The sequence below is a fragment of the Chenopodium album genome, chromosome 13 (genome assembly GCF_948465745.1).
Source record: "Chenopodium album chromosome 13, dcCheAlbu1.1, whole genome shotgun sequence".
NCBI classification, from domain to species: Eukaryota; Viridiplantae; Streptophyta; class Magnoliopsida; order Caryophyllales; family Amaranthaceae; genus Chenopodium; species Chenopodium album.
Genome location: NC_137846.1, coordinates 38,434,751 through 38,453,213, shown reverse-complemented (window position 1 = coordinate 38,453,213; position 18,463 = coordinate 38,434,751).

The window sequence follows — 18,463 nt, the reverse complement described above, 5'->3', positions numbered from 1 at the left end:
AATATGTCAGCACATAAGAAAAAGGAAAAGAAGAAAATTCAACTGCACAACATATGTCTCCCCATTGATGTTGAATTATTAATCTCCTGAAGAGAACAAATTGTAAAAGATTTAATAATAAATACATATGTGTTATGCAATGTATAGTTAATGAAGAAATAATTTAAAATTGCTCTCTAGAAGATATAAAAGCTTGTTTTAATATAATTATTCTGAGAGATAAATTTTGTTGATTAAGATCCTCCTATGAAATGAATTTTATTGCAAATTTGTATACTAAGTTGGTGAAGAACTGTGATGCCCCTATATATGAGATATTTTACCAACTTAGAGGGAGAATTGGAGTAAGTTGGCAAAAATTAATTAAACTGATGATCCCTATATAAATAATGGTAATTTGAAATGTTTTCTAGCCAACTTTCGTCCATATGCTATCAAGATATGTTGCACATTGAGATAAACCTTGCCAATTGTATATACTTGAATCACTACACTTGAAGTGTAGATTGTATAATCGGTTCCAAAATAAAGATATGATATATGGCAAGATAGTGCAGTTGACACTTTTAATAGTGTAATAGTATATTAATACCAGGTGTATGAAATACCTTTGAACTTGTGTAGATATCTGAATTATTACAATAGATGGTCTATGATGTAAGAAAAATTATGTTGGTACCAATGAAAAATGTATTCAGATATCATTGTCAAAATAGCATGCAAATTAAAATTGTATCTTGAGGAATTATATGATAATACCGGTATATGATGGAACCAATAAATAATGCATATGCATGATATAATGGACTAGTAAATAAGGGATTTGGAATATATGTCCATTTTGATGTCGACATAATGATAATCATCATAAGTTTATCAAGGACCAGAAGTCCAATGGTATATGGATTTTTAAATCCACACTGTAAAGTGTCTTGCATTATTTAGAGTCTTATGTATGTTCATATACATGTGTGAGTCATAGGTTAATGGATTATTCATTGCATATATTGAAAGTTGTTAGATGCATTACTCATTATATATTTTGTTTTCTACATCTGATATTGATGCATTAGTTCTATACAATAATTGTGGTATATGTGAATGTCTGTTCAAAATATATATAGTATGGCGTTTTTGTAACTTTGAAGGAAAATTACAAAGAAATATTTATATTCCAACGGGCTTATAGTTGTGATGAAATTATTGAAAACGTCGATTTAATAACATGTTATGAATCATGTAAGAAGAGTTCCTGAAGAACTTATATACGACGTATTTAAATAACCAGCCCTACAAATTTTTGAATATTACAATTATCAAACTCTTGAAAATTTTATGTGACTACATCATTGACATCTCAACCTGAAGTTTGAGTATATAAGAGTTAGTGAGATTTACTATTTGTATTCGTAGAAAAATTATCGTGTAGTTAATTATGAAACTTCTAAAGAAACGGGATACTTATGCGTGAGACTATTTCTTATGGTCCAGAAGAACCATGATTAATGTATATAATTGCATATGTTATATTATAATTCATATGAGATTGAAGAACGACATTAATAATATCAAGTTTTGTCATCAAATGATTATTAATGAATGTTTGATCAAATAATAATTATCAATTTCTATTATTAACGACTTCCAGAAGAAGTCATAACCGCATAAGTTTAATTTTTAAATCAACTATTAAATAGAGATTTGAAATAATGATATTAGAGATAAACACATGTATGGTGAAATGAAGACACTTTACATGTTCACGTGAAGACTTGAAGAATTGAAGATGCAACTTCAGCTTAGGAGAGTCGAAGATCAACGAATGATACTTTACTTACTACATATGAGAAGATATCCAAACATATTGGATTCATCGTTGCGGCACTAGAAGATCTCAAGTTATGTATTGATCAGGGGGAGAAAATACGCGCTGCACTCTTTTTCCCTTGACCATGGTTTTGTCCCAAATTGGGTTTTCCCGGTAAGGTTTTTAATGAGGCAGCATCTCGAGCGTATTACGAAGAATGATGTACTCTTTTTCCTTCACTATGTTTTTATCCCACAGGGTTTTTCGTAGTAAGGTTTTAATGAGGCACAGTCTTCAATAATGGACATCCAAGGGGGAGTATTATGAAATATTTGTGGATATCCATTATCCTCCTTTGTATCATTGCAGAACAATCTAGATCTAGGATTTATATTCTTATCCAATCAAACCCTAATATATTGTATGTATATATACACCTTATCATATGGAATAATATACACAGATTTGTTCTCTTTCAATCTCTCATCTTTCCCCTTATTTCACAACATATATATATTTTTTTAAAATGTGAATAAATTGCAAACTGCACCGCACCTAGAGCTGTCAATTCGGGTAAACAGCTCGGGTTTGAGTCGGGTTAGTGTGAGTCGGGTCATCTCAGGTCAGGTCAATACGGGTTAATGTCATAACATATGCGGGTCGGGTTCGGGTTGGGTCATGCTTGAGTCGGGTCACGTCGGGTCATACATCTTATCGGGTTTGGGTCGGGTTTAGGTCGAGTTAGTAAAAGGTCGGGTTATATTCGGGTCGAGTGAAAAATAGGTCGGGTTAAATTCGGGTCTTTATGGGTTTAAACGAGTTAGGGTCGTTCTCGGGTTCAAGTCGGGTTCGGTTCAAGTCAATTATTTACGGGTTATAATCAGGTCGGGTCATTCTCGGGTTCGAGTCGGGTTCGGTTCAAGTCAATAATTTGCGGGTTATAATCAAGTCGGGTCATTTCCAAGTCGGGTCATTCTCGGGTTCGAGTCGGGTTCGGTTCAAGTCAATAATTTGCGGAAAACATGTTTCGTCCCTAAAAACATGTTGTGAAACTAACCTCTTAAAATTCAAAATGAAATATTGAAGGAATAGAGTTAGGATTCAATTTCCGTTCCAATACCAGTATGTGATAACGACCTATACATATTGATTCAATAACAAGTCGAGTTGAATTTGGGTCGGACCAATAACAAGTCGGGTTGATTCGGGTCGGTTTTGTAATAGGTCGGGTTGAAATTTGAGTCGGGTTTGTAGAAGGTCGGGTTAAATTCGGGTCGGGTTAGGAACAGGTCGGGTTGAATTCGGGTCGGGTTAGGAACAGGTCGGTTGAATTCGGGTTTTGACGGGTTAAAACGGGTTTGGGTTAATTTCGGTTCAGGTCGGGTTCGGTTCAGGTCAATAATTTACGGGTTACATTCGGGTCGGGTCGTCTCTAGGCCGGTTAATGTTCAGGTTCGGGTCTCAAATATTCGGGTCACCTCGGGTCTAGGGTTGGTTTCCGGTCGGGTTAGGTCGGGTTTGGGTCACTATTTTTTTCGAGTTCAGACGGGTCGGTTAATAGGTCGGGTTAGGGTCGGTATTTCGGGTCGGGTCAGCTTTTGACAGCTCTAACCGCACCAAAACACATTTTGTGGTGCGGTTTGAAAAAAATATATACAAACCGCAATTTTGCAGTTTGATGCGGTTTGAGATCCAAACCGCACCACGAACACCCCTAGTTGACATCATTTAATATTTTGTTTGAGCCCGTTTAATACTTGTATTTTTTTTGTTAAGCATTTTATACTTGTATTCTATTTGTACTAATCTAATCAATCATTAATTTATAAAATTAATTAATACTTTGTTTGAGCTCATTTTATACTTGTATTCTATTTGTACTAATTAATCTCTTTTTTTTTTTTCAAACATCTATTTGTACTAATCTAATCAATCATTAAATTATAAAATTTCATTAACATTACTTGATTAATGCGACATGTCAAAATAATAATTGATTGAGAACAACTATGGCAATGATAAATTAACAAGGAGTGAGGAGTTAATTAGATATTTTTTTTTCACATTCCTTTTTTTTTTCGACTTTTTTGTTCTTAAAATTTATACAGTATATGTATATATACTTTATATTTGTAAAAAGTAGGTGACATTTTTAAAATTTATACAGTATATATATACTTTATATTTTATATTTTTTTGTTCTTCATATATGAATTGTAATTGTAATGGGGTAATGTGGTTCTCTATGGAAACGTCATGCATGACTCTTTGAAAAGAAGGTACCTACCTAATCACACAAAAATCCATTATTTTCAACAGGTTTTCTATGTTTTTTCTTTTTTATCTTCTCTTAGTTAGACACCTTTTTTTGTCTACTATTTATTAGTGGGTTTTTGCTTTCTCTTCTCTTATCTCTATTTGCCAGGTGGCATTATATTTGTTTAAATTCATAGAAACTTCCTCAATTCATTCTTTTTAAGATATCTAACCTACCAATCCTATTTCATCAGAAAAGATAAAAAGAAAAAGAAAAAGAAAAAGAAAAAACTCTGACAAATTACTTATTGACGGCTGAAATAGCCAGATAGGATGGTTTATCTTTCTGAATTACAATAATTTTTAAACGTCAATTTCATGGATGTTAAATCTGTTATAATTATTAATATTAAAGTTTTTCAAGTTTTGTACTTTTATATAAGAAGACATAACATGAAAAATCAAGATAGTTAGGAGATTAGCTACTAAAGAAGTTTTATAGACTAGTAGTAATGACTCAAGGTTGACAAAAAAAATACAAAATTCAATGTATATGGAGTGTGTAATAGCTAATAATGCACGTCTTATAACGTATCACAATAATTTAAACTTTATTGAACAATGTATAAATGTAGTACAGAGTACTCATTTTGAACTATATCAACTTAAAATTGATAAGTTTTAATTAGTTATGTAACGTTCAATCTAGATGAAAAATTAATTATACAAAGTATATATTAGTTTAGGTATGGAAGTAATTTCAATCTTTATCGAGTAAATAATTTTATTAGGTTAGATCAAGTGTAAATGTGAAAGCTAGTTTTACAAATTATTATTGATGTTTATTATGAGTATGTTTATATATATATATATATATATATATATATATATATATATATATATATATATATATAAACAATTTCTCTATTTCATAATTCATGCATCATTTTGATATACTCTCACCGTTTTAATTTGTTAGTCCCATATACTATTTTGGGCGCTTTAAAAAGATCTACCCATATTGAATGTATTCCACTTTTAATTTAGTTTTTATTTCCTATTTTATACATAATAAATTCTGATTGGTTAGATTAATGATTGTGAATTAATGACATGACTCTAAGTAAAGAAATTACTCTCTTAATTTATGCAATTATGGCTAATGCTTTCCTAAAAAAATCAAAAAAATTAAATAAGACAAAACTATTTATGAATTATTTTTTACTTTAATGCTAGATTCCAAATATTCTTCTTTTCTTATTTTATGTGATTGATAGAACTATCATATTAAAACGGAGGGAGTAGTATTTTTTTTAAACTCATGACTTTAATATTTATTAATATAGCTTTATCAATGTACCTGAGAAATTTTTGATATTTTGATAATATATATTTAGATTCACCTAATAACAATTAGAATTAGGACATTTATTTCAAATATTCATACCAAGGACAAAATGAGAACAAATTATTATATGAATGATGTAAAAAAAAAAAAATTCAAAATAATGCATATACATGGAAAGTTTTTAGTTATTACAAGGTATTTTATTAGAGTAGTTGCTAAAAAAATAAAGATTCAATTTAATCAGATTTATTGAAGCAATGTATATATACTTAACAATATACCAAATCTTGTAATTTGTATATAACAATAATTCAAAAAGAATCTGTAAAGAACTTTTAAATGTAATCTTATTAAATCCTCTCAATAATTAATATGGTAAAACTTTTTATATCGCATTTTCTTGATTTAGAAATACCAATCAAAATTACTTGTATCCTTATCATCACAAACTACACCTATTTTAACAAGGATTGTCACATCACCATAGAAGAAGCTAAGAGTTGATAAGCATGCACATAATATTAAGTACACATGTTGGGAAATGATGGGTAGATACACTTGATAGTTTTCCATAAACTTTGTACTACACTAAACCCAAACATGTACTACATTTGTGTTTCTTTCATTACTCACATATTAATGGTTTTTAGTTTTTAATCATATTTTCCATTTATCTATGTAAAGTTGTTGCATTTTAACTTTAAAATTATTCACATATTAAATTTGACTACATATTTTAACTAAATAAAAATGCTATTGGATTAAATTGATTATAAGTATGTAATGTATCAACAAAGTATGTAATGTATCAACCATTTTTATAATTTTTTTATCCGTGAAAAAAAGAAGACAAATGATTAATATCATATTTGTAATTCTATAAATATATAAACACGTATGTAGTAGTTCATTGGTTTATTTTTAATTTGTTGGTGCATAATTTTAGTTTGTTGATGCATAATTTCTAACCATTTATATTTTTTTTTTTTTTTTTGGTGTTCCACCTGGTTCACCCTTTGGGCTATTACGGATTCGGGGATCAGTTCTGGGTGGTTAGGTTCCAGTCCCCTCCCAATTGTTGTTGCAGGGGATCGAACACGGATCCTCCCTACCAAGTGTAGTCCCAATCACCACTATACCAACAGTTAATTGGTACTAAATGAAAATTATAAAATTTAATTATTTTAAAGTATAAAATAAGATGCTTCCTTCAAAATATAATATATATATAATTTTAGATCACCAAATATTTTAAAAAAATTAAACTAATGTGTGAATAGTACAAAATTCAAAATCATGCATATATAGTACGTACTTCTTTTGAACCTAATTGTTTGTCCTATTTTACTTTTCATTGTCTTTAAAAATATGTCTAAAGACACAAATATCTCCAATTCTAAACACGTGAAAATTATAAAATAATTTCATATTCTAAAATAAAACTGTAACAAATTCAATAATAATAATTAAAAAAAAAAAAATCTATGGACTAACTCTTGAGTATATTATAACATATAAATTAGTGAGGATATTGGTTAAATATTTTGTATTATGCAGAAAAAAAAAAGAACCCACAAAATAAGAATGACAACATCTTTGATATACATCGGGTGCAAATAGAGATAGATGTACTCATAGATATTTTGTGCTCATTTGACATTGTTTTTGTTTATTTTAAACGTATCCTTAATTGCATTTTACTCCCGAATCTTTTTACAAGGAAACCGAGGGAGTAACTGTAGGGTAGGAGGTATTACGATAGGCGTGGCAATCGATCCTCATAACATAACTATGTGAAATACAATATGATGATGTAACATGTGTTTTCCATATGCATGAAGCTGTCTTACGTAAATGCATAAACTCAAAAAAACATTAGTGCGGTCGGCTAATGGGCAATTATCTATTAAAAGGCATTTCGACCGTTATAATAAAAAGAGTGCTGATTACTCGGTTTCTAACGGCCCCAACATTGTCTTACATACGTGTCAATTACAGTTTGGTCAAATACACTTTGCTTCCTGTCACACTCTTTGGAATTATTGTTACAATGGACCACGTGGCATTCAACAGATGGCTTGGCAGTTTTTAGCCGTTGAGCCGTTAGTTGTGTAAACTTGGAAAGCATCTATTGTCTTACTTTCCATTTTCTTTAACTTTTTATTGATGTGTCCTACTATTTTATTTTATTTTTTACTTTATCTGTTTTCTATAACATCAATCACTTTTAAAAGTGCGGAATTCTGCACAATTTTAGAGCAGAGAAAGATAGGGTAAAAAATAAAAATATAAAGGACTCGTGTGATATGAGAAAGATACCAGAAAATTTATTTACTAAATATGAAAGTAACACATCAAAATTACAACTTTAAAAAAAGATGCATCGAATAAAAAACAAAGGATGTATATAAATGGAATATGATGTTATGAAAACAATTCCAAAAATAACAGTATAAATATGATAATATCTGCCGTTCAAAAAAAAAAAAAAAAAATGATAATATCTTTTTGGTTTGGATTAGGCTATTAGTATTTACTAAGTTGGTGCATAAATAATGCATGGGCCAAGAAAGTAGTGTCACGTTTTCTTGCTTACAATTATTGAATTTACTATTCCTCTTATCCTACATTTGTCCAAGATATTGCCAGCAGCATATTTGTCTAACATGATTAGCATTTGTGTGTTTATTTTTAATTTTTTTTCATTGAGATATTTTCTTGCAAATTTTTTACTTGTAAAAAAATTGTTAGCTTTAATGAATCATAGGGGAAGTTTTGATTTTAAAATTGTAGTTGCAATGCTTCCAATAATGATGACAATTAGAGAATCCTATCAAGATTTTTTAGGGATTTTTTGAAAATTAATAATGTCATTATCGCAAAGATTTTTATATAAGAAGTTTGGGTTGCTTGAATACACTAGCAAAATGTCTAACCACATTATGGAAACAACTTTGTCATAGAAAAGAAAACTAAATTATAAAGAACATCTCCCTAGTTGTCAAAAGCTTAAAAGGGATTCTATTTAGCAAGATGGAACAAATATTTTTAAATTTAGACATATATTGAAAGGCGTTTTTAAAAACTCCTACGTGTCACATAAACTCCTTTTATTACACTACGTCACCTTCTCAACCTGATTCATTATGCCACATTGAAGATGGTTATATAACCATTCAGGCCAAATCATTAACAATGCTATTAACATGAAAATAAATATAATGTATATAATTGCAAATCACAAAATCTAATTACAAATTAAAAAAAAAGACACCATAAATATAATACCTATAATCATAGAGTTTAATTAAAAAAGAAATCTGGTGTAATGTCTTAGCCACATACTAGTAAAAAAACTAAATCTGAATATGCATACACAATTACACATTGGTTTATTTATTTATTTATTTATTTATTATTACATTGTATTAATCTTGAAATTAAAGTAAGACAATTGTATAATGCGCAATCAATTTAAACTTATATTAATTTTTCCGTCTTATTATATACCAAAATCTGCTCCTATGATACTTTCAGTTGAAAGCATTCAATCAAATAACCTTTAAAAATTATACTGGGATCCACTCTGATTAAATGATTGCTGTGAATATTAAACATTTTAGTTAGTAGTAAAATTTGTCTTAAGTAGTTTAATATATTTATTAAAAGTACGTGGGTATGATGCATGCTTTAACACCGCAACATTGATCTGCATTAAATAAAGATTTTGGTTAGAAATTTTCATAGTATAGAAAATTATATTTTCCAGGAAACAAAAAGTGGCATAATTGTGAAGGAACACGTAGACAGTTAAATGCGAAGGGATGGCTTCTTGAAAACTTACATACTCAAAAGGTCGTGAGTTCCTTAATGAACTAGCTAGCAGTGTAAGTAGTTTTATTTGAACTTCTGATGTACTTCAAGGCTTAGGCTATGTTCTATTCACCTTATTTTCACTTATTTCAGGTGTAATAAGTTTAAATAAATTTTTTTTAAATTCTGATAAGAGTTACTCAAGAATAAATTATAGCTAAATTATTTTTTTTTTAATAAAATCTAATAAATTCAAACAATTGAAAATCAGGTAAATTGAATCCACCCTTAAATAGATGTTTTAATCCAAAGAAATAAATCAAAGTAATAATGGAATTTCACAAGATACAAACAACTTATTGGATTTCACGCATTCACATTCTCTTAAGAATAAATACAAACAACTTATTGCTTGAATTACTAGTCCCTACGTACTGATAAGAGTTCAACTTATATAAGTACACCCTATTACTTATTTTAGATTAGATCAGGAAAAACAAAATTAAAAAAGATATGAAAAATACATTGTGAATATACCTTATGTTTTATGGTCGATTTTTCATTATGAAATATCATTTATTCGGCATTGAAAAAAGAAAAAGAAAAAGAAAAAGAAAATTATACTTTTTGATAATACAAATCAAACAAGACTCATTTGATACATTTTACCTTATGCATTGTCGTACATATAATAAGGTCAAACATTAGTAAAATCAAACTTTTATATCATATCATAAAAGATAAGTTTAGGTCAAGTCAGGTAAACAAAATTAGGAGAACCAAACATAGCTTAAATGTTACAATTAAAGTAAAGGTGAACAATTATGACCTGACCCGCACGTCCGATTCGACCCGAAATAAGTGTAAATTTGGACAAGATAAGCTTTAATTAAAAAACTTAGTTCGTTTTAGTTAAAATCCAAAACTAGCCTGAAAAACCCGCCATTTTTACGGGTTTGGACATGAGTTCTGATACTAAAGGCCGTCCTGGCCAAAATTTTGATCACCTCTTAATCTATACTTTTTTTTTTTTTTTTTTTTTTTTTTTTTTTTTTTTTGAAATTTTTTGAAACACCTCTAAATCTATATCTTTACTTAGTATATAATAATCTATACTTTAGTATATAATAACACTAACCATTAAACAAACCAATAGTCCCACATGTCACTCACCATTAAACTATTTTTTTTTTGTTTATAAAATCATTTAAATTAAAATCATTAATAAAGGTATTTTTTTTAATAGATCAATAAAGTTAATTCAATACATGTAATCAACATTATTTACTACCTCCGTTAACTTTAAATTACAATTTTGGAATATTTTATATCTCACAATTAATACCCCAAAGTTGTAACTAAAGTTAACGGAGGTAGTATTTCACACTCCCATTAACTTAAATACAAATTATATAATGTTAAATGGTCAAAGACTCGGGACATTCCGTAACTTGTATTATTTAATTAACAAAATGATCTATTTCATTTTCTTAACAACACGCCTAAAGAAAAATAATTTATAAAAAATAAGTCTTGCATCAAACAGACCAAAACGATAGTTAAAAGATAAAATGGAAGAATTATATTGAAGTGTTTTTTTCTACAAGAATTGCTATGAGCCATGAGGCTATAGTTATGCTGTTTCGATCTCCAAAAATAAGAAACGACAAGCTCTATTGCATTAAAGACTTTAGGCAGACTACAAGTCTACAAGGACCTAATTAAAATGCCTCAATGACGGCATTATCGTTACATCAACCTAATCAGCCAACACAAAACATATAGAGTGCCAAGTAATTTAATAAATACAAGTAAATTTAATAAATTCAATTAACATTGCTTAAATGTGTTTCGATATCTATATTATACGGTAATATTATGCACTCGATAAATAAGTATTCTCAACGTGAAAATTCTAATATAGTATATATTTAGGTGTAAGGTATATCAAAGGGTATTTTTTGCTCACATGATGATTAAATGAACAATAATTATTAAATTGCGTCAAAAATACCTTTTGAGGTTTTGAATACACCGTACACGGTATACATGAGTGTATATTATGAAAGGAGAGCACCTGCCAACCATGAGGTTGGGGGGTTCAATCCCCACTAGTGACAATTTGGGGGAGTGGGATTCCCTTATCTTCCCCCCCACTCTTCCAAATTGTCCAGCCCGCTAAACCGGGGCGGAAGGACCTGTGAGAGGTTCCATCTCGATAGGGCCTTTCTCCTTACCAACCCAAAAAAAAAAAAAAAAAAAAAAATCTCATTTTACTGAGTTTGAACTAGTGAAGTTAGAGGGACATCCTCCATTTTGTAGCTCTTGGTGCATTATGGTGTTTGTAAGTGTGCAAGTAGGAACAACTGGAGCGTACATTTGCCCTAAAATAACGAGAAAAATTGATGAATTAACGCTTTGTTTGAATAGCAAAGAAGGAAGGAAAGGAGGGGGGGGGGGGGAATTGGGGGAAGGGAAGGGAAAAGAAAGGGAGGGGGAGGTGAGCTCCATTTTTCTCCAAATCTCTTCAATTTTGAAGAGATTATGCTTATTAAAGAGAGAGGAAAAATAGATCTCTCCCTCTTCTTCCCCTTCTTTCTCCTAATCCTTTATTCAAACAAGAGAATGTGTCTCCCTCCATTTCTCTTCTCTTCTTTACCTTTTATTTTTTCCTATCCAAACAAAGTGTAAATGTGATAGTGTCATTCATAAAATAACAACTAACAATGACATGGTTTTCGACGGTTAGTGTAATGGTGTTTGTTAGAGTTGTTACTCAGCATCTATACTTAAGTTTGGTGAGTCAAATAAAAGACAAAAATATTTGTCGACAATAAATGGACCATTCCTTTAAAGATCAATCACGCCATATGTTAGAACATGAGTTCAAAGATATAATTTGGGGGACCCCTTCAATCTATTTCTCAATAATGTACAATGTCACCAACGTGGATATGTTATAGGAGAAGTTCTAACATCTTATCTTTTTGTTTGTTTGTTTGTTTGTTTTTTTTTTTTTTTATTTCATTTTTTGATATTTTTTTATTCATCACCAATCATGATTGAATTGGCTAGTAAGGTTCGTTATCATAAAAAATGCAACAACCTAACATTTGTTGAAAAAGATGGAGAAGCCTTGTTGCAAACTGAGGCATTTTTGTAAATAATGTTAACTTTTTAAGGATAGCAATAAGTAAGGGTTTGTTCTCATTGATTGAACTGAAGTGAAATGAGTATTTTATGAAAAGGAAATTAGGAATTGAAATGAAGTGAACTGAATTGAACTGAAAATAAGCTAAAGAGAACAGACCCTAAATATAATATTATTAGACATTAAATTATGTATTGATATTATAATACCTTTTGATGATACAAATATACCATTATATATGTTTTGAGAGAGAGAGAGAGAGAGAGAGAGAGAGAGAGAGAGAGAGAGAGAGAGAGAGAGAGAGAGAGAGAGAGAGAGAGAGAGAGAGAGAGAGAGAGAGAGAGAGAGAGAGAGAGAGAGAGAGAGAGAGAGAGAGAGAGAGAGAGAGAGACTCATTTTACGCAATTTCTTAATAATCGCACAAAATTTCAAACGTCAAAAACATATGGAAACGGAGGGTGTATGTGATTAAGAGAGAAAAAAGAGAGAAACCATGTGCATGTATGGTAATATATAATGTTGTAATATTTGTAAAACTTTCTAAATGATAATTGTTGTGATAATAAGGGAACGCAGGAAATATTATATATAAAAGTATAACCTTTTCAATTTTTAATGGTACAAATGAATAAATAAACAGTCATCATATACTATATACCAATGTGAGATACGATTATCACTAAGACTGTAATGGTACTATATGTATTCCTGATTATGCCAAAATTAAAGATACTCACCTCGCTAATGATGACTGAGAGTAGCACAAAAATGAAAGACAGTCCACCCATTGACGATGGCTAATCGAAACCACAACAAACTTAAACTAGCATAGCAGAATGTATGGATTTTTGTGAGATTAGAAGAGCGAGTGAGTATGAACTAAAAAGAACGGTTTTTCACCATATACCACTGAGTTAAAGCTTAATTTACCATATACTACCAAAAACTTTCTAATACATCATGTACTATTGAGTTTAACATAAATGTCACAACATGCCCTTTTTCTTAACCCCGTTTAGTCATGAAGAGTTAAATGTGACACGTGGCAGCCTCTAATTGGCTCTTATTTAAACTATTTAATTAAATAATTAATCAATTAAAAAACTTTAACAAAAATAATTGAAAAAAAAACATAAAACAACCACCAACTGTCAGCCATCTCCCCTACCCACAATCTCCACCTAGCAGCCCAGCCCCTCGCCTCCCGCTCCCAGCCTTGAACCACCACCGGGTCGGCGCCAACTCTCACCCAGCCTTGCGCCGGTGCACGAATCTCTCCCTTGATCCACCATACCCAACCCAAATTCTCCCTCCTTCCCCGCCTAAAATGCCTCCCCTAGTAGCCCTTCCACCTAAGCCGAAAACCACCATGCCGAAACCCAATGTCGGCGGCTTAGCTCCCTCTTCCTCACGTCGTCGCTGTTCGATTTAGCTGTAAACAACCAACCCAAAATCCCAAAACCCAAAATCGAAACCCTAAAATTTTGATTTTGGGGTTTTAGGGTTTTGGGGTGGTGGTTCAGAAGGGGGAAAGGGGTGGAGTTGGAAGATTGAGGGGTGACTTAGGTTCGCCGGCGTGGGGAAGGTGAGTTTGGGCGCCGACAAGTGGGTTTGGTCGCCGGAGAGAAGGTTTTTCGAGTTTTAGGGTGGGACTTGAAAGGATGGTGGTTTAGGGGAAAGGGATGGGCGAGTTCAGGTAGATCGTCTTGAGTTATGGTGGTTGCCGGCGGGGAGGTGGCACCGATGTAGACATGGTGGCGCCGGTGGGGGCAGGGCTGTTGGCTGGGTTGGGGGCAACGGTGGCTAAGTTGGTGGTGGTTTATTTATTTAATTTTTTTTAAAGTTTTTTAATTCTTTATTTAAGTAATTAATTAAATAATATTAATAAGAGCCAATAAGTGACAGCAACGTGGCACAATTAATCTTAATGAATAATGGAGTTAACGGCGTTGGTCATTAAGAGCATGTTTGTGACATTTATGTTAAACTCAGTGGTACATGGTGTATTAGAAAGTTTTTGGTGGTATATGATGAATTAAGCTTTAACTCAGTGTATATGGTGAAAAAACCATAAAAAGAAAGGTACGGTGAAAGAGAAGGTGTAGGTGTTGATCGAAGCGCACCTATCTCAACATGTATGAATATGGTTGGCGATTAAAATAAGTTGGATATGACATTATAACAATAAGTAAATTAGGGTAAAGTAGATAGCCGCCAACAAGTTTGTAAGGAAGTTGTAAACCATTTATGGATTATTAAAGGCAACCATGAAAAGGGACAAAGTGAAAGGCAACGATTTGATCCATGAAAGTTACACCCCATTCATAATCCATGAGATTACTAAATCCATAGTCGTCTTGAACCAAAAATGGATATTTGGGGATGATAGTATGAAATTGAGTCAGAAAGTGATTTTCGCCTTATTGGCCACTACTCGACTGTATAATGACATGTATTAGTTGCAACACAAAACACATATAAACAAGATTCAATTTGCTCGAAACTAATTAATCTAATTAGTTGCTGGTTGAATTTAATGCACACATAAATCTAATTTGTGATTATTCCCATTAAACAAAGACTAGGAACCTAAATAAAAATTCAAATTATCTTATATTATTAACATGGAATTGATGATCAAAATAGTGACTTAAATAGGCATGCACACAAAATATTGGATGCAACTCGATAATAGTTGAAGAACAAATCAACGCATCCTAAACATGTAACTAAACAATCATTAATACAATCCTACACATGATACCAGTTTCGGGGTTTTTTGGAATTCCCTCGGGACATTGGTCGCAAATATAGCCGGACGATATTGACACCTGCAAAACAACGAATATTCCATTTGACGGAATATTTGTCTCTGACGATCAAGTTAGTGATCGAAAAACGAAATAATTTAGAGAGAGAAAGTAGAGAGAAGTTGGATCACTTTTACTGCTCTTTTTTATGTTATGTCACAATCCGCCCTCCCATTATAAATGATTGGGGTATTTATAGGGGTGGGAAAGTGTGCCCCTTTAGGGTTAATGCTTTAAAATTCCATGCTCTGATTGGCGGCGCAATTAGAAGGAGACATGTGGCTAATGGGGACGCCGTTTTGCGGTTTTCTCGGGGTTTGGGCCTCCTGATGTAAGGAGGCCTAAGAAGGCCCTTTGCTCTCTTTTCAGGTGCTCTTTATGCCTTGACACGTGTCATCTTCCTATAAAGACACGTGTCGCCATTTGATTGAGCCACGTGTCATAATGGGATTGGACCACGTATTGGGGTATTTTTTACCCTAAACATTTGCCCTTCAGAGGGGGTGACTCGTACCCTACGGGCCGCCTTCTCTAATTTGTTACTCGTCCGGGTACGTCCAAGTACTTTGGCGTTTGAGCATTCTTCATTTATAGTGGGCGGACAGTGCCGTCCGTCTATCGAAGGGATTTCTCCTTTGGGCTGGACACCTTGTTTAGTCTGCCTGATTTCGTTAGAGGATTCTTAAGTCTAAAAATCAGGCGGATGGGTCGTGCCGATTGGCTTGAGAGGGGACACCTGTCCTCCGTATTTTTTGGAGTGGTGGTTCAAATCCTGCTGACCTGACCGTCTATTTTGACGCGCCGTTAGGGTGTTTGTAGTGCTTCCCGTTTTAAATGACGGAGTAGTTATTTTTAACCGTTCAACTTCTAGGTTAAACTTTTTCAAAAAGTTACCGTTCAAATTCTTGGGCGGGAAAGATAGTTTTACCATTTTTCCTTCATAAATTTGGCCTATAAATTGAAGAGGTTTGACTCCATTTTGGCACTTTGGAGATTTGTAAGTTTTAGAGAGAAGTCAGAGCTTTTTAGAGAGAGAAAGTAACTTTCTGCCCCAATCTTCAAGAGCTCCGTTGTTTTCTTGAATTTAGTGGTCATATTATTGAGTTTTCCGGTCAACTCTCAAGAATTTAAAAGATTTTCGAAGTTTTCTACACGTACAGAGGTAATCGCCTGTTCTTCCTTACTTATTTCCTTTTTCTTTTACTTGCTTTTATTTTTTTTTATATACAAACTGACTCAACACTCGGCTTCGTCCGTTTCTCCTCATTAGGTCGGCTGTCGAGCATGGCGCGTACGAAGCAAACACACGATCGATGTGCTGCAAGAAATCTAGATGGCAGTCTGGTAGACCCTGTAGTCCCCTACGATCCGAGTAACATGGACGTGGATACTACCAATACCACCGCTGTCAGTGGTAGTGAATGTTCTGCGGTTGAGGTGATCGCCTCTTGTGAAGAGCACCACAGAAGACAAGTGACAGGCTAAAGTCGTATTACCTAATCAAAAATAATTCCTAATTCCTCTGGCTAAAGCAGATAGGGAAGTAGGGTGAGTCCACAGGGAAACAAGTCTTTCTACTCCTAATTAATTAAAATAATCTAAATTATTAAGTAACTAAATTGTAGATATGACAATTAAACTAAGGAAGGTAAAAGTAGGGAGAAATCAATAAATAAAAGCCTAGGGTATAGGTTCACCAATAAACAATATTTTAGGGTAAAACATAAAAATCAATCATCAATGCATTAATTAATCAGATCATAAAGGGCTTTCGCTACGTATTACAATCACATAATTAATCTACCGGTATTAAGTCGCATCTTTTGAATCTTGACTTAACCATTTATAAATTAACCTGCTTATTGAAACTAAGCCTAAACATCAATTCTCATCTCTCGAATCTCGAATCAATATTGCATAACTCATACAATTGAACCAGACCTAATCTAATTGCATAGCATTAAATCAATCAATAGGAAATTAATCAAGCATTGAAAATCAACAATAATAATTTATCGTACCCCTTCATATTATTTATGGATCCTCACAACCCTAGAAAATAATCTACTCACACATAATTAAATCTAAACTAAACAAAGCAATTAAACAAGTCATGATGAATCAAAGCAATTAAATTACTGAAAATAAAAAGGGAAGAAATCGTTACCAAAATTAACGGAAATAATGAATTGCATAAACCAAGAGTTGTAGAGAGAGAAACAAGAGAGAAGTCTAAGCTTAAAAAACTATGAGAATTCTAACTAATGAAATAGTGTAGGAAATATTTCAAGCATCCCACACTTGAGCCCCACTATGATCATACACTTAAGTATGGTGGCGTCCAAAGGGAAGGAAGCTAAAGTAAAAGAGTCGCCAACAAGTTTTAGGAACTTGTAATCCGTTCACAGGGTGAAGGTTACACCCCTTCACAATCCATGAGATCACTAACTCCGTAGTGGTCTAGAACCATGACTGGATATTCGGGGATGAAGGTACAATTCCAACCTAAAAGAGATTGAACCTGCCCTAAAAATAGGCCTCTACTTTATTCTTCTCATATTCATGTGCGATTTCTGACTAACATACAATCAATATGTTAACCCTAAACCTGTTTAATCTATGTTGGTTGAATATTAATGCACAAATATATCTATTATTGGCGATCACTTGAATTAAAATCATATTAGCCTAAACAAGATTGTTAATTATCTTATTAAGCGTGAGTTGAAGTACAAATTCCCTTTAAACCTGCAAGAGAGGGTGTGATCAAGCAATAACAATATATAACATCAAGCAACATAACAATCATCATCATAATAATATTCTCAATCTCAATAAAGCAATAATAATATTAGCAAGATCCTAGGCATGATACTAACAAGATTAATAGCAAATCCTAGCATGTCACTACATAATAAAAATCAAACCTTTATCCCTAACACGATACTAACATGATAGAAGAAATAGGAGGCATCCTAAACATGATACTAAAAAGCAATAAAAGCATCCTAACATGATACTAGGAATTAATATAAAATTATAAACATGATTTCTATATCAAAAGAATAGTAAATAATCGAATTACTTACTTTGATGCCTCGTATTTCTTTCTATCAAAACAATACACTCGTTAGTAACTTCAAGGAAAATATTAAACAGTAAATCTAATCAAAGAATTGAAATAAGATTTGGGACCAAACCCTCAGAAATTATCAACCTTTCACGTCGAGGGCGAAGGCAACTTCGAACATGGCTAGGTGTGTCTAGAACTTGTGAAT